Source organism: Pteropus medius, unplaced genomic scaffold, assembly GCF_902729225.1.
Source record: "Pteropus medius unplaced genomic scaffold, Ma_sr-lr_union100, whole genome shotgun sequence".
Lineage (NCBI taxonomy): Eukaryota > Metazoa > Chordata > Mammalia > Chiroptera > Pteropodidae > Pteropus > Pteropus medius.
In genome coordinates, this window is record NW_024351733.1 from 2,926,765 (window position 1) to 2,952,150 (window position 25,386).

General features: G+C 37.0%; 1 protein-coding gene and 1 pseudogene across 1 annotated transcript in view; both read left to right on the forward strand.

The window, feature by feature from the left end:
• The window catches only part of DMD (dystrophin), a 1,897,222-nt gene that overhangs the window by 1,502,662 nt on the left and 369,174 nt on the right, over positions 1–25,386 (forward strand). The gene's annotated exons all lie outside the window — the stretch shown is intronic.
• LOC120589039 (uncharacterized) lies at positions 19,436–19,554 on the forward strand (annotated as a pseudogene).

Here is a 25,386-nt window from a genome sequence, read left to right on the forward strand (position 1 = left end):
TAAAAGCTTCCATCTCTGAATCCCTTTTTCTTAGTAGCATTCCTAACAATATCATGTATTTTCTCATACTTTTATACCTCAAACTTTCTGTGCAAGAATTGAAAGTATTGAAACTAGAATAGAGATAGAAGTTTCTGAGCTAGGACACAACCACATCAGCACTAGACAGAAACTGCCTTTATCAAATCATCCCCATATAAACAGATCCTAAAGGAATTTCCTGAAGTCTTCTAGAATGTTTATATCAAATCAGGAAGCAAGAATCAGGGTTAGGATACTCTTAGCTAATGAAATCACTGTCATGGTTTTTTGATGAGAAAAGAATTTATTTCTATCAACCAAGGAATATTTAAAACAGGTCATCATCTAATACTACTTAAAAGAGCCATCTTGTGCCTCATTCACTTCACCTAGGGACCACTAAATGAAAGAATGTTCTCACCTTCCAAAGACTAATTGTCCAGCCATTTGAAAATTACTCTTGTGCATCTTGTCTTTGTGGAGAAAACTCAAAAAGCAATCAGTGGAAAGCAGTCTAGAGTGAAACTTGCAGCTCTTCTGGAAGTTGCATTGGATGGCTGATGATCCAAGGAGCAAGTGACAAGAACAGTTATGCTTGGTGCTCACCATTGTGAAACACTATGGAGCTTCAATAGACACTAGCAGCAAAAGCCTAAAGGGTCATAGGGTATAGATATTGCTCAATAAACCTCCATTTTTATCTGAAAACATTCTATATCTTTCTCAATTTTATGTCATTTGTCTTGCTTTCACTTCCTTTTTCTCTATATTTCTATGGGATTCTTTGCCACCCTCTCTCTCTGTAGATTTAAGTTTGGATGTCTTTTTACCACCCTTAAATAGATATATTCTTCTGAATATATGTGGATATTTGTGAATTGCATCTTTTTCTTCTCTATTTTTCAGTATTTTCTGTGATATTTCTTCCTTTGCATCACGGTTTCTGTGTATATGACTATGTTTTTACACCCTCTATGTTTTCTTATTTTTTTCTCATAATTTAGTATGATATAGAAAATACTTACATTTATTATTGTCTTACTTTAAAAAGATAACCATCCCATTTTATATTATTACCTAATAAAAATTAAGCCAGTTAAGTTTTTACTTAATAGCTTTCCCTTGACATACGTGTCTGTGCATTTGCATATATGTAAAAATCACTGACTACTAATAAAACAGAAATCCCCACGTCTCTTATCAAAACAAGAAACATAGATCTTTTTCACCTGCCTTCTTAAAATGTTTCATAGGGCCCATCAGAAGTGAAGAGACTGAATATCTATAATATTTTCAATTAAGGGTAAGAATTTTCTTCTGAGGATTTTGTGGTGAAGTAAGAAACATTTCTACAGTGGACCAAAGCAAAATGATTCATATATAGAGAGTCGTAGTTACATGAAAAATAGATTCACTATCTGTCCTTAGAGCAGTTTTCCATAAATACTATATTTTGAACTGTTGAAAAAGAACAGATCTAAATATTTTGACAAGGCACAATAAGGCTAAAAATATTTTTGTTAAAAATAAAAATAAGAGGTAAATCTTTATAACCTTGGATTTGCAATGATGCTTAGATATGATACCAAAAGTATGAGCAACAAAAGAAAAATAAATAAATTGGGTTTCATCAAAATTAAAAACTTTTGTATGTTATTTAAAAAGTCAAGAAAGTGAAAAGTACTTACAGCATAAGCAAAAATCTTTTTAAATACTATATTTTATAAGTATTAGTATCCAGAATAAATACTCTTACAACTGAAAAAAAAGAACAAACAAACAAAAAAAAATCCAAACAACTCAAAATATGGTCAAAGGACTTGAATAGACATTTCTCCAAAAAAGATATACTAATGGCTAACAAGTACATTAAAAGGTGTTGAACATTATTAGTCATTAAGTAAATGGAAATCAAAATCACAGTGATATACCTCACACCCACAAAGATGGCTATGATAAAAAAAAATGCAAAATAACTAGTGTCGGTGAGTATGTAGAGAAACTGGAACCCTTGTATGTTGCTAATGGGAACATAAAATGGTTCAGCCACTGTGGAAAACAGTTTGGCCATTCCACAAAAAGCTAAATATAGATTTAACATATGACCCAACCATTCTACTCTCAGGTGTATACCCAAAAGAACTTAAACCAGGTGCTCAAACAAATGTTCATAACAGCACTATTTCTAATAGCCAAAAGATGGAAACAACCCAAATGTTCATCAACCAATGAATAAATAAAGAAATTGTGGTGTATATACATACAATGGAATATTATACAGCCATGAAAAGAATGAAGTAATGATACGTGGATGAACCCCAGAAACATTACACTAACTGAAAGAAGACAAACACTAAAGGACACATATTCCATTTTTATGAAATATGCAGAGTGGTGGTTAACTGCTTAATAGGTATGGGTTGTTTTTTTTTTTTTTGAGTGATAGAAATAGAAATTGTAGTTACAAAACATTGTGAATGTACTAAATGTCATAGAATTGTTTGCCTTAGAATGTTTAATTTTATATTATGTGAATTTCACCTCAATAAAGAAGAAAATTGAGATGATGTTTTAAATATACATACACACACATACATACACATATATTAATTATTTATTTAAAAGTCAACTGTCCTAATTTTAGCATATTCATTTGTTCTAATTACAAGACAGTACCTGTACTACCTAATCTATCATGCAATAAGGGGCTCAATGATTATGAATGGTTATTGAATTAGTAAATATATTTTATTCTAGATTCTCCAGCAGTAGACCCAGAGTCAAGAATTTAATGTGAACTCTCAGTCAAAGCAGACCCTGAGACAAGGATTTACTTGGGAGGAGAATAAAATATTTATAGATATATTGAGAGGAAGTGAGACAATCAAGAGAAGGCATTCAGTAAAAGATCCATTATCAAGCGAAATACCACTGGGCTAGTGGAACTTAACACCACTGGGAAACTCTGGGTATAGTGAAAAGCCACGCTTTTGAGTGATCCTACCAAAGTAACAAGGAAATTGGGATATTTCTACAGCAACTCCTGCTAGTCATTGGCTGAGGACTGCTTTCTAAGGAAAGTTATTTCCCCAGCACTTCTGGCATGCCATCTTGGCAAGAAAAACATTTTGTAGTCACCAAAAGCCATCAGAGAAAAATAATGTGAGTTTTCACAGTTAGAAGCCAGGCCAGTGTGCACTGAACTGGTAAGGATGTTTTGTTTATTTAAATACACAGATCTAAGGAAGAGCCCTATAATGGTTGCTTTATAGACAAGAATTTTATTTTGATGGGTCCGAGTCCTGTTGGGGATGAGAAATTGGGGAAAGGTTGCTTGTCATTTTCTTTTTATTAAACATTTATTAAATACATTTTAATACAGTTATTAAATACATTTATTAAATACATTTATTAAACATTTATTAATACATTTTCTTTTTATTAAACAGCATTGCTTCATGCAATTATGTAAAACATTTAAGTTTTATGTGGACCCTTTTTTTCAAAGAAAACAATTTTTAGCTATCCCTAGGAATAAGTCTTGACAATTTAAGGTTTTCCTGGACTCTAGTTCAAGAAGTATTTCTCTAACTTAGTAGTTCTCAACCACAGACAATTTGATCCCCAGAGGACATATAACAATGTCTAAAGATATTTTTGTTGTCACATTGAGGGTGGAGATGCTACTGGCAGCTAGTTGGTAGAGGCCGGGAATTCTGCTCAACATGCTACAAAGCACAAGACTGCCCTACGCAATAGAGAATTATTTGGTTCAATATGTCAGTAGTGCCAAGGTTGAAAAACCTTGCTCAAAACCATCACTGTCGAACTGAATTCTCCTTGATGATGAAAATATTTTATATCTGTGCTATTCAGTACTGTAGCCACTAGTCACATAGGGCTATTGAGCACTTGAAATGTGGCTTGTGTGACTGTGCGCCAGGTGTGATGCAATGTACTGAGGAAATAAATATGACTTATATCTTCACAGTCTTTGTAGTCAGAGCTCATGGTCTAGTGGGGAAGACAATTCTTAAAAATAACTTATTGCAAAAGAATGTGGTAAGTGTTATAACAGAGGATGAATAATGTGCTAAATTTGAGGCATCAGGACTCAGACAGACAATTAACAGTTCTCTAAGGCAAATTTCCACTCAACTCAGAACATTATAATGTGTAAAAGATGCATTCTATGCCAAAAAATTTTTTAAATCTTTTGTCATGTAGCTCATTGCTTCATCTTATTTTATCCTTTTGTCAAAAAATACATATAAAAGACTGGAATCTGATGGGGAGGTCTATGTTATTTAACAATCCTACTGAATTTCTCAAAATAGTTTACCAAGGAAGTCTATTAAAGTATAGATATTTTCATAAAGGATAATACAAATCACATGACAGTCTCCTTAACATTTTAATCGAGCTTAAAATTAGTCCTGCATTTAAAACAATCTTGTCTAGAAAAATTGTTGGAGGAGTTACGAAGAAAACTTACCATAAAAAATTGATGGGCCACCAGGGTTGTGAGAACATTAAAATCTGAATCTAAAATATGGTTAGCCACTGTTACATCTTTCTTTGAAGATTAAGTAACTCAATATTCCCAGTGGGATACCCAGTGATTCAAAGTAACACATATACTATCAGCACATTTCCCTTCCCAGTGTGCTGGTGTAATTTGTACCCAGAGAAATATGTGGGAAAACCTTAGTCTTGAATGCCAGAACCTACCAAAATAAATCTTTGTCACCTAAACAAATAAATTAATAATAACATAAGATAAACATATTAACTGACAATGGCCTAAGAAAGACAAAAGCCAGTTCATGAATTTAGAAAAGAAGAAAAATGAGATTGGCCACACAGCAACCAGTCAGATAATGTCTTCTCTGTTATTGAAAAACCTTATTTAAGGGACAAATATTTATAAAAGAATTTCAAAACTATATCTACATACTTCCCTTCTAAGGGGCAGAATTTAATTCTCCTCTCCCCTTGAGTGCGAGTTGAACTTGGTGACTTGCTTTCAAAGAATATAGAAAGGGAAAAATAATAACTTTACAACGAAAAAGAAACCCAGCAGGTATCACGTTAACTAAGTGGTCAAGTTTAACATCACTAATGACAATCATGTTGGTATCATGTTCCCTCTGATATAAGGTGATAAGAAAGGCAATTCCTGTAACCCATCTAATTAGGAGAAAACTTCAGTCACAACTTAAGAGACATTCTGCAATATACCTGACTAGTCCTCTTCAAAAGTGTCAGGGTCATAAAAAACAAGAAAAAACTGAGAAACTGTCAGACTAGAAAAGACCAAAAAGACATGGTGACAATACAATGTGAGATCCTGGATTAGATCCTGAAAAATAAAAATAATGTTACTGGGAAAACTGGTGAAATCTGAACAGTCTGTAGTTTTGTTAATAGTGTTGCACCAGTGTTTATTTAAAATGTTTAGATAAATGTACCTTGAATATATAAGATATTATCATTAGAAGTTGTGTCTCAGGTACCTGAAAAGTATCAGATATATAGGTACCATTTCTTAAGCAAAAATAATGAATGAATAGATAGTATTTATGATTGTAACAAAAGGCTAATTTTCTAAAAAGTTCAAATCATGATCCCTATAGAAATATAGAATAAATATAAGTGAAACATTTGAATAAATCATTAACTAATGAGAGAATCATTAAAATGTTACAGTTGTTTCAAAGGGGAGTCTGAAGAACAGATGCATATAAACAATCAGGAATGGCTGATAAGAATTTGATAACAGATGCAATGCCACTGACTATATGCATAGAGAAATCAATTGCATTCCAAGAGACAAACACATTTCCATGTCTATGAACAAAGATTATTTGCACTACCATCAGCCCTCCACAAGCTGACTTCTAACTCTACAAACTGCAAAATAGCCCAACCAAGGACTCATGGGCAGACCCTTAAAGAATCAGATAATTCCTTAAGGTTTTGTTAGACAAAGTATAGGATTCCATTGAAAAGACACACTGTATCCTTTAAATCATTTCAGAGTTTTTCATGGTTTCTCTCAATAGTCTGTATCAGGAACTTGAACTAAATCGACCTAGTAATTAAAAAGAGGAACAGCAGGTATTTATTTGCATAAACTCAAACTAAACTCAATGCAAATACTAATGTTTTATTAAAGTATGTATCAGATCATTATTCGGTTTTTGTTTGATTTGTTTTCTTTATTTCACAATAAAATAAACAAGAAAAGCTACAGTTTTAAATTTTTTAGAAAGTATAATATAAAAGCAAAACCAAAATGTGAAAATATTTATCGAATCTAAATAGACTCTATATACTTTTAGAGTGTACACCTGGTTTACTTTTTATAAAACTCATCGTTCTTACTTTGTTCCTGATTTCTAAGCTATTTCACTAAGTGGTGCCCCACTATTACCTGGATTTGAACTTTGGCTCTATTTTTAATTAGCCAAGTAACTGTGAGAGAGTTTAATATCTTTGTGCCTGTTTTCTCAATTGTAAACCTGAGATGATAATGAAAATAACTATTTCATATGGTTGTTATTGTGAGAATTAAATGTCTTAATATCTGTAAAGTGCTTAGAACAATGCCTACCAAACAGTAAGCCCTCAATATTATGTTATGTTATCCTCGATGCATAAGAACACTGGACAGGGCTCACTCAAGATGAAGATCAACTTTGCTAAGGAAGCTATAGGCCTGGGAAGTGACTACTCGCCATGGCCTGCCCAGTTAGGAATTTATGATCAGACCATCCTGTGTGGTTATTTTTGGTCACTGAGCTTGTCAGGCCTGCTATGTGCCCCCCTTCCCCACCCCAAGCTTGTCAGTTTTATTACATAGCCCCATTTTTGTTCACATTCAATTAGTTAGATCTGTGTGTGCTGTTCCAAGGGGATGGCCATGACATCTTCTTAACAGACAAAACAAGTTTTAATAAACATATTAACCCACTTTAAAATTTTTTTAAAAGGCAAAATTAATCCTATGGGATTACGTGACCATGCGGGAGGAACAGAAAGCTCTATACCAGGTTATTGGTATTTGTTACCTTGGATGCTCAAAGGAGAGAGAACAAAAGAAAAATAAGAGGGAAAAGTGTATTAAATTGTATAAAGAATTTTAAAGTGGAATGTAAATATTACCACAAATATATCACCATGGAATATGTGCATGAACAAAGACTATAAATTGACAGGAAAAACTAATATGTTAATTTAGCATTGGGTTGTTGGATTGAGGACTTTTTTTGTTTTCAAATATTGTTTTAATATTGTATTTTATTCTATAAAGAAATGTAGAATAGAGGGGAAGCCCTGGCAAACAAAATACAATAAATTCTCACTTAACATCGTGGATAGGTTCTGCAACTTTAAGCAAAATGACATAGAACGAGACCAATTTTACCACAGGCTAAGTAATATAAACAAGAGTTAAGTTCCTAGGGCTACTCATCAACGTTATAATGAAACAATGTTAAATGATGTTATTCAAGGACCTGGTGTAACTGTCATGGGAGCACTCAATTAATTGTAGCTATTTATTATCATTAGAGTGATAAGACAGCACTACCCCTCTTGATATGTTTAGATTGACACCTGACAGCACTGCGTTAGCCTGTATTTTAAGCACAAATGACATTACTAGTACATAAGTACTCGTAAACTTGAGCCCATAACTAAAACTGTTGCAGGATGACCATCTATCAATATATGTATTGGCCTGGGGATGGATAGGTGGTGCTTAAGGCAAGTCATATTCTCACTCCAGACAGGCTACCCTACAGCCTTCCTAAGGAGCAGGGTCCCCTTCTTCCTGTTTCTCTACCCCTTACCCCATTTTTTCATATTTTGTATTAGCCCCAAAGGGAAGGAGGTATGAAAACTGACTCCTCCCTCTCATCATTCACTGAAGTAAACTGGAAGTTTTGTGGACAGTGTGGTAGCTGCAAATTCGGCTTCCTGTAGATAGGATCTTTGCCCTCAATCCTGGATAAAGTTCTGAGGCTATGACTGCTCAAGCTTATGAAGTAGGAACTTTGACCGCTTCCCATAAAAGTTTCATTAACTAGCATGCAACCTGTTAAACAGTGTATGACTCATGAAAGGACCGCTGCAAATTCCCACTGGGTTGTGTGTAACGGGGCAAAGGGAAGACTTTGCAAAGGACTATACTTTTGAATCATCTTCTTCCTTCCTTAGTATCTAACTGGCCCACTAGTCACCCTGATGTACAGTGAGCCCCTGGAAAAATGAGCAATTTGTGGTAAATATATTGGCACTACAGGTGCTTGAAATTATTCACTGAAGTCTTTTTCTTCTTTCAAATAATTTTTCCTGTACTATCGTTACTGGAGAGTGGGGATCCTCTCCCGGTGTGTTGTCCAGGTTCTTGATGTCTCGAACAAAGAACTGAGCAAGACACCGAAATACAGCAGAAAAGAAAAGCTTTATTAGAAGGGAAAGTACACTTCCACACGTGGAAACGGGCCTGAGCAAGAGAAGCGTGGTTCAAAAGGCCTGATAACAAAGCCTTTGGGGTTTTTATCCCTATTTGCTGTGAGTGGTTACTTTTCTTAGAGGGATGGGCTTCCTTGATGGACAACCAAGATTGACAGGACTCAGTGATTCATCATTTCCTTTCTGCGCATGTTCGTTCTCAGAATTGTCTGTTATAATGATATCAATGAACTTCTGGGCATATGCATCATACTATAATGATGGTATAATGAGGCTCAGGTAAGTTGAAGGTCATTGGGGTCTTCATTGTGCAGGTGTGAGTGACTGGCTTAAACTGGTAGCTAATTCTCTGCTTACTTGTTTCTTTGTGGAAGTTATTTCTAGCCTAAAAAATACCTTCTGGCTTGCTAAATTGTGGGCAGGTTAGGGCGGACCCCTTCTAGCATAGGATGACTTCAGTGTTTTTGCAGGCAGACTCAAAATCCCCTAACTAACTTTCCTGCCTAACTCTTTTCTAAGAGCCATGAACCCCCTTATTATTAGTATGGATGTTGAGGGACAGGAGGTCTCTTCTTCTGTATCTGCTTCCTGCTGAGAAGGGTCGTTGTCCCTGCCTATTGGGGTTTCATGGAGCTCTTTACCTTTCTGCCTCAGTCAGGGTAGGGTCTTGGGTTCCTGCTGAAGTGCCACCTCAGTCCCTAGACAAGGAAAAGAAGATACAAACTTGTTATTTGAATAATATATCTATTAATTTCTATTATTGATTTGCCTATTAAGCAAGTAAAGAGAAACAGGCTTGGTTAATATTATTTTTTAAAAGTAAAAAAAAGAACTTTGGCCTAAAGTCCCCTCCCCTCTCAGACTCTAAGGGCCCTGTCTGGCCCAACACTATTTCTGCTAACAATGGGCCTATGACCCTTTTCAACAGCCAGAGGATCTGAGTCACTAGTTTTGGGCAATTTTGGGGATTTGAGGGAGAAAGACTTTTTCCTAAAGAAAAGAGGGAAGAAAACTTAACTAGGTTTACTAAAAAGATTAAGAACTCTACAAGAGATGTCCCATTTTATTTCCTGCTAAAAGATTAAAAAATTTTACAAGTGATATCCCGTATCACTATGGAGGGAACACTCCGAGCATCAGATCTGCATTCTGCTACTAGTTCCGCCATTAATTAGCTGTAGCACTTTGAGTAATTCCCGCAAACATTCTGTTCCCTCATAAGTAAATAAAGAGGCTTAGCTAAATGATCTCTAAGGCCCCTCTAGCTCTAGATTTTATAATTTAGTACTTTTTTTTTTTTTTATAGAATCAAAATCGTGGCTTTTCATTTTAAATGCTGGATCCAGCCAATGACTGTAAGGTTAAACATGCATTGGTTTTCGAACCTTTACAGAGCAAGGCACTGTCTCTTTTGAGAACCTATTTTGATATGTCCTTCTCAGTGATATAAGTGAAAACGAGTGTGTGGATCCACTGAATCCTACTGACCTGACTATTGTGAGGCTCATTTAGCTTTGTGAAGGGCTAATCTTTCTTTGTTACCTTAGACAATGTTGCATTGAAGATGTGATAATTCAGACATAGTTCTTTTCTTTCATAGTCACTCTTTTTTTAAATGCTCATAGTCTCGGTTCCGTGATGATTAGAGAGCTATGTGTCCGATTTGTTACTAATCGCTTCATTTTTGTAAAACCAAATCACGTTGCTACGCAAACTGTGCTCCATGGGCCATAAGCCTCAGCATCACTTGGAGCTTGTTAGAAATGTGAAATCAGAATCTTCATTGTAACAAGACCTCCAAGGAATTTGCATGCACATTAAAGCTTGAAAAGTACTCCAGTAGCATACATATGCACACATGGGATCATATTCACTGCCAAAGAGAGAGAAAGGTGTGAAACCAGAAGCTCTCAGATGGAGATTAGTTACAACTGCATGACATTTATCAGTGACCTTTAATGTCCTTATCTGTATAAAATGGACCCTAAGCAATATTCCATAATGTTTTTATTCTGGACTGAATAGAGAAGAGAAGTCACCCAGTATTCTCTCACCTAAAATTTTAAGAGCTTTCTACTTATGTAAGAGTAGAGGTGTGATTTCCCAGGCAAAATGTCTAACAGAAAACAACATTGGGAAGACGAAAGTTGAAGGATTCTTTATAGACACTAAGAAGGAGAGTCCATAAAATATAAGGCAAAGAAGGTGAAAAAAGTCTATAGAAAGCTGAGCAAGGGAAAAATTCAAAGATACGGGAGTGGCTAGCAATGTCAGGGACTATCAGGAAGTTGTCTAAAGCTTGTGGTGAACACTGCCCCTTGGAGTTCCAGCGAGTAAAAGGATCGTGATGACACAATCTAAGAATTTACAATGGAACCAGAGGCAAGCAGTCTGACTGTGGTACATTGAGGATTCGAGAAGTGGAGATAAGGGATGGAAAGGAAGACATGAAAGGAATCTGAAAAATGGGTCAAGAGCTAGCAAGAAATATAGGAATGCATATAGCCACAACGCCAACAATGAAAGGCTAAGATTTTGAATTCATCAGCAAATGATCTACTAATTAAAACTCACATTATCATAAGAACTTGTAGAGTCATTTACTAAATAATACATGAAAGTCATCTTTCAGTAGTGAGATGTTCTACAGCGCCGCCGTCTTTTTGTTTTTATTTCTGACTTAAGTTTGAATTCTTTCTTCTTATCATGAAGGTGATATGGTAATTTTACCTCTCCTGTACCTTATTTCAAAGATTTGTACCAACTCCTTTGGCAGGTTTTCTACTGAGAGTGTCCTGACAACTTCGCTGAGATTTGCATTGAATGTCATTGTACTCAAACCAGTCATTAACCATAGTTAGATGGCCCAGAGACATTCTACCTTATTGTCCCCTTTCAAGGAGATTTGGAAATGCAATTGTAGGAGAAGAAGGGAGATAGGGATTTAATAAGCAGCAAAATGAAAGAAAATTTGGCTTATGGAAGAGAGGTGTTTCTATCACAGTAAGAACAATGCCAGTAGTATTTATGTCCTCCATGTACAGACACATAGAGTGAAAGAGAACAAACTCTACCTTTTGACAATGTCAAGTTTAACTCAATTAGATATTTACCTAAAGAGAAGAGTCATCTCTGTATAATATATATTAATAATAGATTGCCATTCTTCAGAACTCTTTGTTCCATTTTAAATTATCTTAGATGATTTACAAGACGCTTTGTTATCTTCCAATATTTCCTGTCATTTTTGTAAGCAAAATTAGTTAGGCTGTATTCAAGGGAATGAATCAAACAGTATGCCTATCTCCTCCCAGTTCTGCAATGTTTCAATTCTGGAGGGTCTAAAGTAGCTTTGAAAGAAAAGAGAACTTACCTAAGGACAGCTGGAGGGTATGCATATTAGAGAGAAGTGGAAACCCCACTCCTTCTCAGTCCAATTGATTTTTTTCTATCTGTATTTCTATGTGAGTATCATGTTTGTGCTGATTTTACATGTACATAAATATGAACCTCAGATCTGTTCTTCGTGCTAGTTAGAAAACCTTTTCTGTCTTCTCTTACATTCCACTCTTCCTCTGTTTCCTCCTTCCAAAACTAAAACATTACATTATTAATAAACAGGTTAGGGCAATCATTTTAAAACTCTATTGTTTGATAGATTCATTCATTAATTCAATAAGCATTAATTGAGCAATTGCTAGGCGTTAAGCACTGTACTGTTAGATTTAAGGATGAAAGTGATAAAACCTTTGGCCTCAAGAGTATAGTTGTGGAGACAAATGGGAAAATCAGTCACAATGCATTATATTCTGTGTTAAAACAGAGGTTTGTGCCAAAGTCTGTATACCCTGAGCTGGATAAGTCTCTGTTGCTGTTCTGGAAAATCTAATGGTCAGTAAATTATGATGTTTGGGGTGAGAAAATGCTGAGAAAATCTGCTACTACTATAGTAACTACCTATAGATTTTTTAAATATCTCCATACAAATAGTTCATGGTCTACATGAACCACTGTTTTTGCTTTTTATAAGGAAATATGTAAGTTCTGCATCATGCAATTCCTTGAGCCTTCTTGGCTTTCTCCCTGCCCTTTGCCTAACAATGCCCTAATCCTTGAGAGACCATCTCCCACATCTTCTCAACCATCCTCCAACCAGCTGTGTTCATCCCTTCTTCAAACCTCTAATATAATTGAATATTCACAAAAGCAAATACACATTATACCCTCATATACAATCTTTGTTTCTGTTACACATTTCCTTTTGGGCAGTTCTTGGTTATTGCAAAATCAAGGGCTAGAATATGTGAACCTGATGTGATACCCCCTACCCAACCCTGATAGACCCTTCTAAGGGCATAAAGAATGCTTTTCCGATTTTTTACTTCCCTTGAGATGTAATGCTAATAACTCTCCATTCCAGTTTTAATCCCTATTTGAGCTAATTGGTTTTACTTTAGACCACCTGAGATTGCCCCTTCACCAACAGACTCATGAATATCTGTCTTTAGTCAGAAGCGTGAGCATATGGATATGCCAAAGGAATGCACCACTGCTTAGACCACAATAGCAAGCATGCATTCTTTCTGTATGCCTTGAATTAAACTCTCAATGGCTCTCAGTTACTCTCAGGATAAAAGTGGTTTATAACTTTGCAGTGGTGTACCTTTATATAAGCTCCTAAGAGCCAGTTGTGTGCATCTCTTTCCACCAAATTTCTTATTCACTGACATGAAGTTGGTAGCTTGAAAACAGCCGTAGTGGGAGTATTTACATCACGGAAATCGACAAATGCTAAAATTAGGGCTCCCCCTTACAGCCAGTTATTTACCACTTACCAGCATTCCACTGGTTACATAGTCAATGCTCTCACTCCGTGTGACCCCTCGAGCCACATTCCTCTTTACTGAACTCCGCAAGCAAATGAAATATCTTTATTTCTTGTTCCTGCCCTTCTGTGTATGCTTCCTCTCTTACAGTCTGTCCCTCCCTTCTCAGCTTTGCTTGGCTAGTTTATTATCCTTTTTCAGACAGCAGCTCAGAGATTTCTGAACGTCCCCAAATGGATCCCCTGCATCTTCAATGTGCTACCTCAGAACATTTATTTTATCCATTGTCATATGGTATTTTGTTTTATTTTATTTTTGTCATATGGTATTTTAATTGTCCATGAATTTTTATTCCCCTCTAGAGTACCAACTTCTTGAGGTCTTTTTATACACCTGCTTCATAATAAATATTTAATTAATACATGACTGAATAAATAAATAATTGAATGGGATGAATGGATGTGTATTCAATACTGATTCATTTTGTATCAAAGTGATAACACAGTTTAGATATTACTTTGCATGGTGCTTTGTTCTGAATGTTTGTATCCCCCCCACACACACACACACACAAATTCGTATGTTGAAATCCTAAGCCTGATGTGATATTAGGAGGTGGGACATTTGAGAGGTGCTTAAACCATGAGGGTGAAACTTTTTTGAATGGGATTAGTGCCCTTATAAAAGAGACTCCAGACAGATCCCTAGCCTCTCCCAACATGTGAGGACACAATGAGAAGGTGCCAGCCAGGAATCAGAAAGAGGACCCTCACCAAATGCAACCATGCTGGTGCCTTGATTTTGGACTTCCCAACCCTTAGAACCATGAGAAGTAAATGTCTGTTTTTTATAGATTACTCAGTCTGTTGTATTATGTTATAGCAGTCCAAACAGACTAAGACACATGGGGAAAGGAACACAGGGCCACTGCCTGGTCTGGCTCTTTTAAGAAAACCCTAATTAGAAGAGGCCCAACATTTGGCTGGGCAGAAGTACCAAGAACCCAGCACTAGTGATTCTCCCCATCAGCTATCAGCTAGTACAGATTATAGTCATATTTTAAAAATGTGAACTGGTTAGATTAGAGGAAACCCCTAAGGTGATGGTTGCAATGGCCACTAGAATCACCTGGGAAGCTTTAAAAAATGTCCAGGCTGCCTCCCAGGCCAGTAATAGCAGACTCTTTGGGGGAAACTCACATATCAGGGTTTTTTTTTTTTAAATTACTATTCCTAGTGATTCCAGTCCACCCAAAGCTGAGCCCCAACTAATGTCTTCTGACTCTCATATCCTCTCCTTCTAGCATAGGTGAGAATTAAGGGAAGCAATTTAACAACCAGCTTTTCCACACTCTTTCTTAGATAGGTATATTGTTTCATTGGTAATTTGCGACTAGTTGCATTCGTTAGCAAAGCATAACTGCAAAACATTTCTGCTCCCACACATTCTGATCCCATCTTGACACTGCATAACTGTTGGCGAAGGCAATTTCAACAATGAAGAAGTGGGAGAAATGACTACATTTTATGTAGATATGTATGCATTTAAAATCAAAAGTACATATGTAATAATGTTGTTTAAGATTTTAAATGGACAATACTTAAATAAGATTCCTCTGTAATCAAATTTCTCATCAGTGGAAAGCATTGTGTTTTCTTTACAGCTGTTAAACATATGGCTGACAAAATATTGTTCTACAAGCCTTAAGATTTGAAATCTGAGTTTATATTAATGCATACACTTTATCACACAACCATGTATGCTTTCTAATTAAATTTGGAGAGTGACTGGTGCTTGCTTTTTAAACTTAAAGGTAATGAGATATCAATTATCTGATACTCTGTTGGGTTTGATTATATGATTATTGTTAACACACTAAAATACTTATATATTCATGGCATACTAATATATTTAAAACAAAAAAATAAGACTCAAAATGGCCTGGGGAGAGACTTTCTAGTCATTCTCTCTGACTTTATACAAACAACCCCTCAGCTAGTTATCTACTTCCAACTTTATTTTTTATTATTAAACTTATTGGGGTGACATTGGCTAATAAAATTATATAGGTTTCAAGTGTACAGTACTATAATATATCATCTGTATATTGCATTGTGTTTTCACCACTCAAAATCAAATTTCCTTCTATCACCATATGTTTGACCCCCATCTACTTCCAACTTTAAAAGTTCCTACAGATAGACTGGATGCTGTATAAGTGAATAATGTAAATAAAAAATTTCAAATGATAGAAATGCCCAGAAGAGGACCACTGATGAGGAAGGGGATATTAATGTTCCTTATGAACTAAGCTCAGCTCAGCATTTACCCTTTCTATTATGCAGCTAGAGCAATGGTTCTCAAAAGTTGAACATGCATCAGAATCACCTGGAGGGCGTGTTAAAACAGACTGCTGGACTCCACTCCCAGAGTTTCTGATTTGGTTGGTTTGAAGTGAAGCCTGATAATTTACATCTCTAACAAGTTCTCAAGTGAGACCACAGTTTGAAAACCACTGTTCTGAAAAAGATAAAGCTCTCTCTGCTTGCTAGATTTCCCTAATCCTTTTTGTAGTTTCCTGGAGACTTCCTGTGTAGTAGCTTGCTTGCTTGCTTCCTTCCTTCCATAATAACAATAGTCATAGCAGCAGCTAGACTTTCTTGAGTACTAAGTACTAAGCACTGTAGATACATTACAACAAACCTTTGAGGAAGGTACTATTACCATTTTGCAGATGAGGAAACAAATAAGAAATTTGCCAAAGGTCACATAGCCGAGATGAGACCCAAGCCCATGTCTGTTTGGCTCCAAAGCCCAAATAACCTTGTTTTGTGCTCTGACCTTCACAACCAAAACACTCTGAATCTGAGGCTGAGGGAGGCAGCTGGACTGGAGGGAGCGGCCCAGTTGCAGGCACTGTGTTGGCAGGGTGGCAGTGAGGTGGGACCTCAGCACCTACTAAAAGGAGGAGACAACGATTGTCTCCTCCTTCTTCAGGGCCATCTTAGCTGCTATCTCTCCTCCTACCCAGCATCTGAGAGGTAAGAGGCAGTTCTGCCAAGAGGTTCCAGAAATTTCTGTATGCAGGACAATATATTGTTCCTAGGGATGAATCTGAGATGCTCACAGTGCACATTCAAATTCGATTTACAATCTTCTAGGAATAATATAAATGTCACATCAAGAGGCTTTTATGATGTGAAATATTAAATAACTTTAGACCTTGGAATATGTGTCAATGTTTTTTTTTTCTCTGTTCTTTATTGTCAAGTGACAGATCTTTACATTAACATGTTAATGGTACTTTTCTTTAAGGGAATCTCTCCTCTTTTGTGAGTTCACACATTATATTATAATTACTCATTTTTAATTTTTGCCAACAAATACAGATCATCTAGTTATGAAAATGCACTGAGATCTGACACTTGCTATTTTGTCTTTAAAAGCTCTGATCTAGCCCTTGAAACAAGAATGGTTTTATATGTACATTTTCAGAATTAAACCCAAAGCACATCTTTTAAAACTCTTGAGTAATTTCTATGCCGCACTTTTCTAGCTGTAGGTAAGATTTTACTCTAAAATTGGAGGGATGGATTTAGTTTATGTGCAAAGAAATACAGGAAGTTTTGCAAACCCAATCAAATCCTGTGTGTACTGTGTGTGCATCTGTTTATTTTGTTGTCATTTGCAGTACAAGATTCCGTATACTGTTTTGTGGGTACAGATTGGTGGTGACATCTGATCTGTAGAACAGATGCTGTAGATATCCTATCCTTATCTCCTTAGCTTTGGGGTGGTAGATGGGCATGTAGTCCAATCCAGAAGTTCCAGGATATTGACTGAAGCAAACCTCAACCAGTAAGCAATAAAGAATGAGAGTATGTCAGTAAAAACACCAACTTTCTCTCTCCTCATTGGGATAATTTTGAAATATGTTCCACATGTTCTCAGAGGGTCCCCAGGAGCACTGAGCCCCAATTGCCCACTTCAGTAATCTGCTCGATAAAACATTCTCAATTCTGTCTTCCCCTTCCAACCTCACTTTCCTATTCCTCACAGTGTTTCCTAAGATTGCCTCCTAAATAAACTACTTGTAGCCAAATCCTCTTTTGTTTTAGTGGGAACCCAGACTGAGATACTGTGATGGGTAACAAAATATTGTTACTTTGGGGCTTTGGTGGATATCATTATATGTTGGAGGCATCATACTATGTATGTATATATAACCTGTGTAATATTAAGCCATGTTTTGTTGGGGTTATTTACTGACTAAAATTTCTGATCTGTATTGGAAATAGTTAAAATAAAAATAAAATCGTTAAAATTGGGCAAGATGTTTGCCTAAATGCTTTAATATCCGATTGCATAATTAAACAAGTAAAAGGGAAAGGAAAGTATTAGCAATTCTATGTTTAATGGCAACTGATGTCCCAGAAAGTCATGAAGAAAACTCTTTGTGTTGATAAACCGAAGGCCTGTTCTACCAGACTTTTGTGTTTATTGTTCTGTTTCTGACCATTTTATTCCACACAAATGGACTTGCTTGTCATTATTCCCCACCCTTCCCTAGCACAGGGCCCCTATTCTTTGAAACAGTAACTAATTCAGTTTCAAAAAGAATATGAAAAGGGAGGATGTATATAAAAGGACTGAAGTAAAAAGTGAGGCACATTTCCATTATGGATTTCATGCCAGTGGAAGTTGATGGCAGAGCATGGTGGGAGATCGGAAGCATCAATCGGCTCTATCTCCAGGGGACTCCTGAGGTTCAAAGGTCACCCCGGAAAGTGGCAAATGTTCTTTCTCACCTTCCTTGAGTTATAGATTACATGAGTCAAAGCCAATGACTGATGAGCTAGAAGTGGACTGCATTGCTTGTTTTGGCCTGCTGAGCAGCTTAGAGATTTCAAAATAATCTGAAATGCAACCTATGGTGTAGTATATGTGTTAAGCCAAATACTATAATTTTTAGTTGAAAATACTGTATAACCCCACACAATCTCTGGTTCGGAAGTAATGTTGTTGTCAAAGATTTATGAAGTCAAAGACCCCCATACACGATTTTTTTAAATATCTAGAGGAACTTATGCTGTGTGAAATCATAATTCATGTTTACGATTTTCATTTAGATTTTTTTAATGATGCATTTTAGGTGAAATTACGAGAAATATATCTGTTGGAGCAATATATAATGTGAAAAGAAACAAAAACTAGGTGATATGTTTTATGAAAGAAGGTGGAGTCAAAGTATATCAAGCATAAGAACTTTGAATTCTATTTGTTTTTGTGGCTTCAGAAAAGATTGTTCTGGGAATAGAGAATTTCATTTGGGAAACCTAACACATATATAGTTCTCTCAGTAGCAGCGTTAAAATACTGATTTCGAGGGTTCATTTGAAAAAGCCTGCAGAATTTTTGCATGTTGGGAAAAGATTTATATTCTCACACATTGCACTCGAGGTTTCTATTCAAAGCAAAAATAACTTAGCAAAGACCTTGGCTATTCTTTCACATTCTAAAATAATCTATTCCTTCAGGGTACTTACTCTCAATTCTGATTCTGTGATATTTCGAATCATCTTTAATTTACTCCAAAATTTTTTAGAAGAGCCAGGAAATCATTACTCTAACTTAAAATAACGAATGAGTGAAATATAGTTTCCTTGTTCCACACAATTTTAATAATCCACGCCCTCCTCATTTTCATGGGCCTTCATGATACAAAAGAAGTTACCAAAGATTACTTTGAAATAGTGTCTTTCTTTAGCAAGTTCGTATGTAATTTTATTTGTGAAAATTTAAATGGTATAGTTTTTGTAAAGTAAAAGACATACTTTTTTAAAAGCTCACTGCTTGTTTACTCATATGTATGCATGTTTTCTTCTGTATGCTGCATAGCTGCATGCTCAAGCCCTTCTGTTTAAACATTGAATTTATACATTAAGTGTTATATAAGGCACATGAAGACATTTAGTTCTAAAAAATGACCTTCTAGTTTACCCATTAAAAAGCTGAAATAGGACGTGGTTCCATAGTGTAGCAGTTAGCACATCTATTTTACGTGCAGAAGGTCCTGGGTTTGCACCCCAGTAGAGCCACAGTCCATGGTCTATGGCCATGCCACCCTGAACAAGCCCAATCCCATCTGATCTCAGAAGCTAAGCAGGGTCGGGCCTGGTTAGTACTTGGATGGGAGACCACCTAGGAAGACCAAGTGCTATAGGCATAAATAATAATAAATAATAAGAAGAAGCTGAAGTAACAAGAAAGAATAGCAGAATGTATTAGTACTTTCCATAATGCATCATTAAAGATACTTAAATTGCAAAATGACTGGAATGGGTCTTGAGATGAGGGATTAATGGCTCTGGAGTGTTCTTCCCCTCTTTCCCTCCCCTGACTTCTTTATTTTTCCTTCATGACAACATTTTCATTCCAGATTTAAACATTCACTACTTTAGAGTTTGGGAGTTGGAGAGTGAGAGCCAGGTGGACAGAGGAGGCAAAAGGGGTGTTCAAGTGTGAGGGTGCTTGAGAATCACCCCCGAGAGCTTTCTAAAATGCAGATTCCTGGGTCCCGCCCCAGAGATCCTCATTTAGCAGGTCTGTAGCAAGGCCTGAAACTGCATTTTTAACAAGCTCCCAGGTGATGCTCAGACTGACAACCCATGAACCATTGAGTAGCCCTGTTACCAGGGACGGAACAATGAGAAAGTGAGGTCCAAGGTTCTAAGGTCCAGTGCTGAAAAAACATCTCTGATTTCTTCTCTCTCTGCTGATTCTTTTCTCTGTGTGATTTTGCAAAAGTCTCTTAACTTCTTAAATCTCAGCTTCCACAACTGAAAAGTAAGAAGGTTGCTCCAGATTGGGCAGCTTTCAAACCATGCTTTAAGGCATTCTCGAAGTGCTGTAGGGTACCTTAGAAGCCAGAGGAGGGAGTAGGAGGTGAGGGTCAAATGAGCTTTTTCAAGGCTCCAGACCCTCTACTTCAATGCTTTTATCTTTCATCTCTTTAATATATTCCACTTCTGAGTGTGGTTTTATTTAAAATTTTTTTATAACTTAGCAAATTTAAAGGAAATGAAAAATCACAAGTCTGGAAATGACTCGTTGCTTTAAAGATGTACAGATCCGAAGACTTTCGATTTTGTGTAGTTCCACAAATTCTCTGGTCCCTCCACAGCATCCCAAGTGTGCTATAACAGTGACAGCAAATGTCTTCTTTCTGCTCACAGATGTAAAACTTGATTCCATGCACCAGGAGGCCCCTTGTCTGATGTGTTTTTAGCTAAACAGACTGCTGAGAGTAGAGGGTAACATCAAGCATTTTTGTGCAGAGTCACATATGATTTATTAAAAATCCAGCCTTCCACAAATAGATATTAGTTACCTTCTGTTACAGGATTTTTTTAGAAAATAATTCTTAATCATGTCTCCAACTATTGTGTGACTTGACCATTTGGAAAGTAAAAAACTATCTTATGAAATTCTATTTGAAGGAGTTTGCTCCAACTATTGCCACACCATTGGATTGTCTATTTTATATATCATGCTAATTTTTACATAGTGGTAGCATTTCATTACAATCAGCTTTCATTTTTAATAAGACCATGTATGTATCAAATTGTAGATTTCAGCCTTCGTATGAATTGAAAGCTATTAATCTTCCCAGGGTTAGGTTATGTTAACCGGATTGGAATGTTCTTTTTATTATGTTCTTTAAATTCCCTTTATCTCATACTCACCAGTACATTTCTATTATCTCGGAATAAATTCCAGTTATGTGATAAAAATTTTTACTGGAAAAATATAACCTGCAGTGTCAATTTTTCTGTCAGATTATCAACTAGAACTGGTATACTTTATTCTAACTAGAAATTTTGAGTTATCACCTTGATTTTTAAGAGTAGAATAGAAAAATGAAGATTGATGGGCTTCAGTATTCATTCATTCATTCATTCAGCAAACACATATTAATAATGTTATCCATGTTCTATGTCTTAGGCACAAGGGAATGAGGATGAGACCAGGTCCCTGCCTGCAGGCATTTCCTAGTCTGCGTCATAGATAGAGAACTATTCTGTTGGTAGGTGAGATGTGACCCACCTTAGCTCTGGCAAGAGGCATAATGGCTGCAACAGCTAACTGGTAGAGAGAAGAAGCCACAGGAACTGCCCTGGCTATTTGGAAATTGTAGACTTAGGCCTAATAACTAAGATGTGAATAGCTAAAGAATGAGATCTGGTAAAAGGGGAGGAGGGTGTCAGTCAACAACTTGGTTTGGGAATGGAAGTCAAGGTAGGTTTTATCCAGAAAGAAACAATCCCTAGGTAACGACTAGGGTCTAGTTCCTTAGGGAGAGAAAATTGGCAAAGTATGGTCAGGTACCCAAGGTTCAAAGCCAAGTTCTAACTTTAGGTCAGTCAGGACTCTGAAGTATAAACCACCACCAGAACAGTCCAACTTAAATGACTGAAGACCTAAGGAGGTTGCTAATGGGAAAGGCTGCAGCTCAGGGAAGCTCAGCTCATGCCCACTGGATACTGGAATTAAATTGATGCGAATGTACTTAATATTGTTTGGGGCATGACACCAATGCTCAATAAATGTTTGCTGATAGCACTGTTGTCAATGCTGTTTTTGTTGTTACAAGACTCAAGAAAATAATCTAATGCAAGAGTTAATCTGCTGGTGAGTCTAGGACTTCTAATATCTAATTGGTTGATTTTAACTCACCAAAGATTACTTCAAGAACAGCAGCTGTAAAGAATCCAGAACAGGCAAAGAATGATAACTTGCTATTAGTATCTCGACTATCACTTTCTATCTGGGTGACCTCTCTATACCTTGGTCTCCTTATGTGTACAAATAACGGTACCACCCTTATAGGGTTGTTCTGAGAATTAGGTGAACTGGGACATTGGACTCATGTAGGCCAGCATCTGGCACATAGCGGATACTCAAGTAAATCTCAGACCCTGTCTGCTAGTAGGTGCCCAGATTCTGATATACTCGGGGGTAAGGGTAAAAAGTTCATTGATTTAGAGCTGGGAAAGGCTGGTCTTTCTGTCTGCAGGTCTTTAGCAACTGTGGCTGGTAAAGTCCAAAGCAGCCATGGGCTAGCAAAGCCTTGTCAGAAGTCATAAATGCCCATTTTCACAACTTCTATAGTATTTGTCATTTTTTCTCCTATAATACTTATTATAAGGCAAAGGAAAGAGTAATTACTGCAGATAGCACACAATATTTTTTTTTCACAACATATTTTCAAAAATCGTGATGAGGAAAATGTATCACTCCAGTGAAGAAACAACATAAGGAAATGATTTGAGAAATCTAGTAGAAAGAAAGATGGTTCTTAATGCAAAATAAGTGTCAGAAAGAATTATCATGATCACGATGAAGTCTAGAGCTCACACTAGTTACCATGATGACAGCAGCAACATTCATCTCACGCCTCTTCCATGCTTGCCCTGAGTAAGCTTCTGCTGAATTGCTTGAATGTTTAAGATTGGGGTGGACATGAGAGGGAATGTGCAATGGCCTCAGGGCTCTGGGCCTAATACTGAGTAGGAAAAAGCGGGGTATGACTCTGCTTTGGTTTTGGATTTGATTTCATGGAGCAACTATATTTTGTAAATCCCTAAAGACTTATCTCTTTTTCCATTTTACAGAGTAAGAGTCCTTAGAGCTCTCGAAAGACTTAGCCCTTTTCCATTCTAAGAGTAAGCTACGTCTAGATTTCTAGAGACAGAGAAACCAGGCTCTGACTTTCCTTCTGGAAGCCCTTGCCTATTTACTCAGGAGCACACAATGGTGTTGCCTTGGAATCAGTTCAATTTTCATAGTTTTGGGTATGTCAGACCGCTCTTGCCAACATGATATCCTCTAGGAACCCAAAACCTGCTTATCTAGAAGTTTAGAATCTTAACTCTTACCACCTTAACCAACTGACTTGTCTCAATTTTCTTCTCATATAAACTTTTGAGGTCACTCGGACTTCCCAATTTCTTTTGAAACTTGACCTCTTTCTTCGATATCCTTCATGTGGTCAGCTCTATTTCCCAAGCTTGTTATTTCATTTTTCAGCTCTTGCAGTGTGTTCTTTTTTATCTCCAGAAGATCTATTCTGGGTTTTTGTTTTGTTTTGTTTTGTTTTGTTTTGTTTTTTTGAGGGTTTCAATCTCCTTGCTCTGTTCTAGTTGTTTTTTTCAATTCCTGAAATTGTTAATCTGATTCGTTTCGGAACTCACTGAGTTTTTTCAGAAGTACTGTCCTGAATTTTCTGTCATTTAAGTCACATATTTCTATGTCTGTAAGCTTATTTTCTGGAGACTTTTCTCTTTCTTTCTTTAATGCCTTGTCACCTTGGTTGTTCATTGTGTTTAATAGACTATTTCTCCACCTGGGTATTAATGGAACTGTATTCTGCTGTTTTTCCAGAAAGAAGATTTATTATATAAAGGTCTCTCTTTAGCCTGTTGCAAAGAAGGTGCTTTTCTTTTGGTTTCCAGTAGGCGATGTCTAAGCCTCTTGGATTCTCTGCTTTATATAAAGCCTAAATAATGCCTTTTTATTTTCTTGTAGATATTTAATCACACTCACTACCCTCAGTTTCAATCCTTGCCAGTGTCAGCGACAGTCTCGGCAGAGTTTGCTCAGATTCCCCTGGGACTCCACAGTGATTGGTCTCAAAATGTATGGGAGGAGGGGCCCTCTGGGTTGGGAGTTGGGGGCTGTGGCTCAGCCTCAGTTTTGCAACCAGGGCCAGTAAAAATCAACTGTTGTTTCTCTGAGATCCCATCCCACTTCTCTGCTGTATGCTCAGATGACTGGGCCCTGCTGTCAGCCGTGTGGAACTCACAGCTCTCCTAGGTAGGGCTGTTCAGGGAAGTCACCACAGCTTCTCCCCTCCCCCTCCTCCTGCAGGGAGCTCTGGCTGCAAGAGGCAGCTTCTTTGTTTCTCCCAGTCCACTGCCCGACACCCAGGGTTCTGATCTGTGGTAGCTCTTATGCGCAGATCCCACGCTCAGACGTGCTGGTGTGAACTTTGAGTGTTTTTTGTTGAGTTTTGGATGTTCAACTTATTCTTGTTTCAAGGAGAGAGATCTGAGGATCTCTCTCACTCCACCATGTTTCCTAGAATCCTAAAAACTTGACCTATTTTCTTCTAAGTTTGGATATAGCCCTAATTTCCTTAGCCTAACCAAATTTTTAGTTCTGTCCCTGCCTTACCGCTTTCATTACTGGTCTAAAAGATGCTTTGACAAGGTCACAAAGAAAATACCTGTTGGCTCACTGTTTATATTTGCACTCAAAGTAACATTTGGGTCTGTGCTACTTAGAGAATTTGGTGACAACTTTCTTCATCACTCCCATATGTTATCAGTCATCAAGTCTCTTTACTTCATAAAAATGCTTTCAGTTCTTTCAGTACTTTTCAGATCTATATTAGTTAGGATAGACTAACTGCTGTATCAAACATTCCTCCAAATGTATGACTGTAGAATGGCTTTAAAAAAAGAAATTCATTTCTTTCTCATATGAACAGTCCAAGGTGATTCCATGTTAGTTGGTTTTAGGTGTGGGGGATGGGGAAGAAGAAGTGACAACCCACATAGGCCAAGAAGGCTCTTCTGTCTTCAATGAGTTTTTAAGATTGCCCTTCTGAAGACATTCTGGAGCCAGAAGGGGAAAGAACAGGAGGACTGTCATGAGGGGTGACCCACATCCCTTGCACTTACCTTCCACTGGCTAGAACTCAGTCCTATGGTTACAGGTAGCAGCATAAAGGCTAGGAAATGAAGTTTAGCTGGGTACCTACAAAGAGGCAGAGACAGTTTTGAGAGCACTTAGCACCCACTGCGGAGGTATTCATGCCCTGCCCTCTAGTCACACTGCCCCTGAATCGCTTCTCAACTAGGCTGTTAAATTGGCCTCTTATCTCTTACCTTGAGCCTTAGTTCCCCCTGAACTCTCTGCTACCCTTATGTCTGGGATTTTTTTTTTAATGATATGACTAATTCTCCACAGCTTTAAGGATCACAGGCCAAACTGC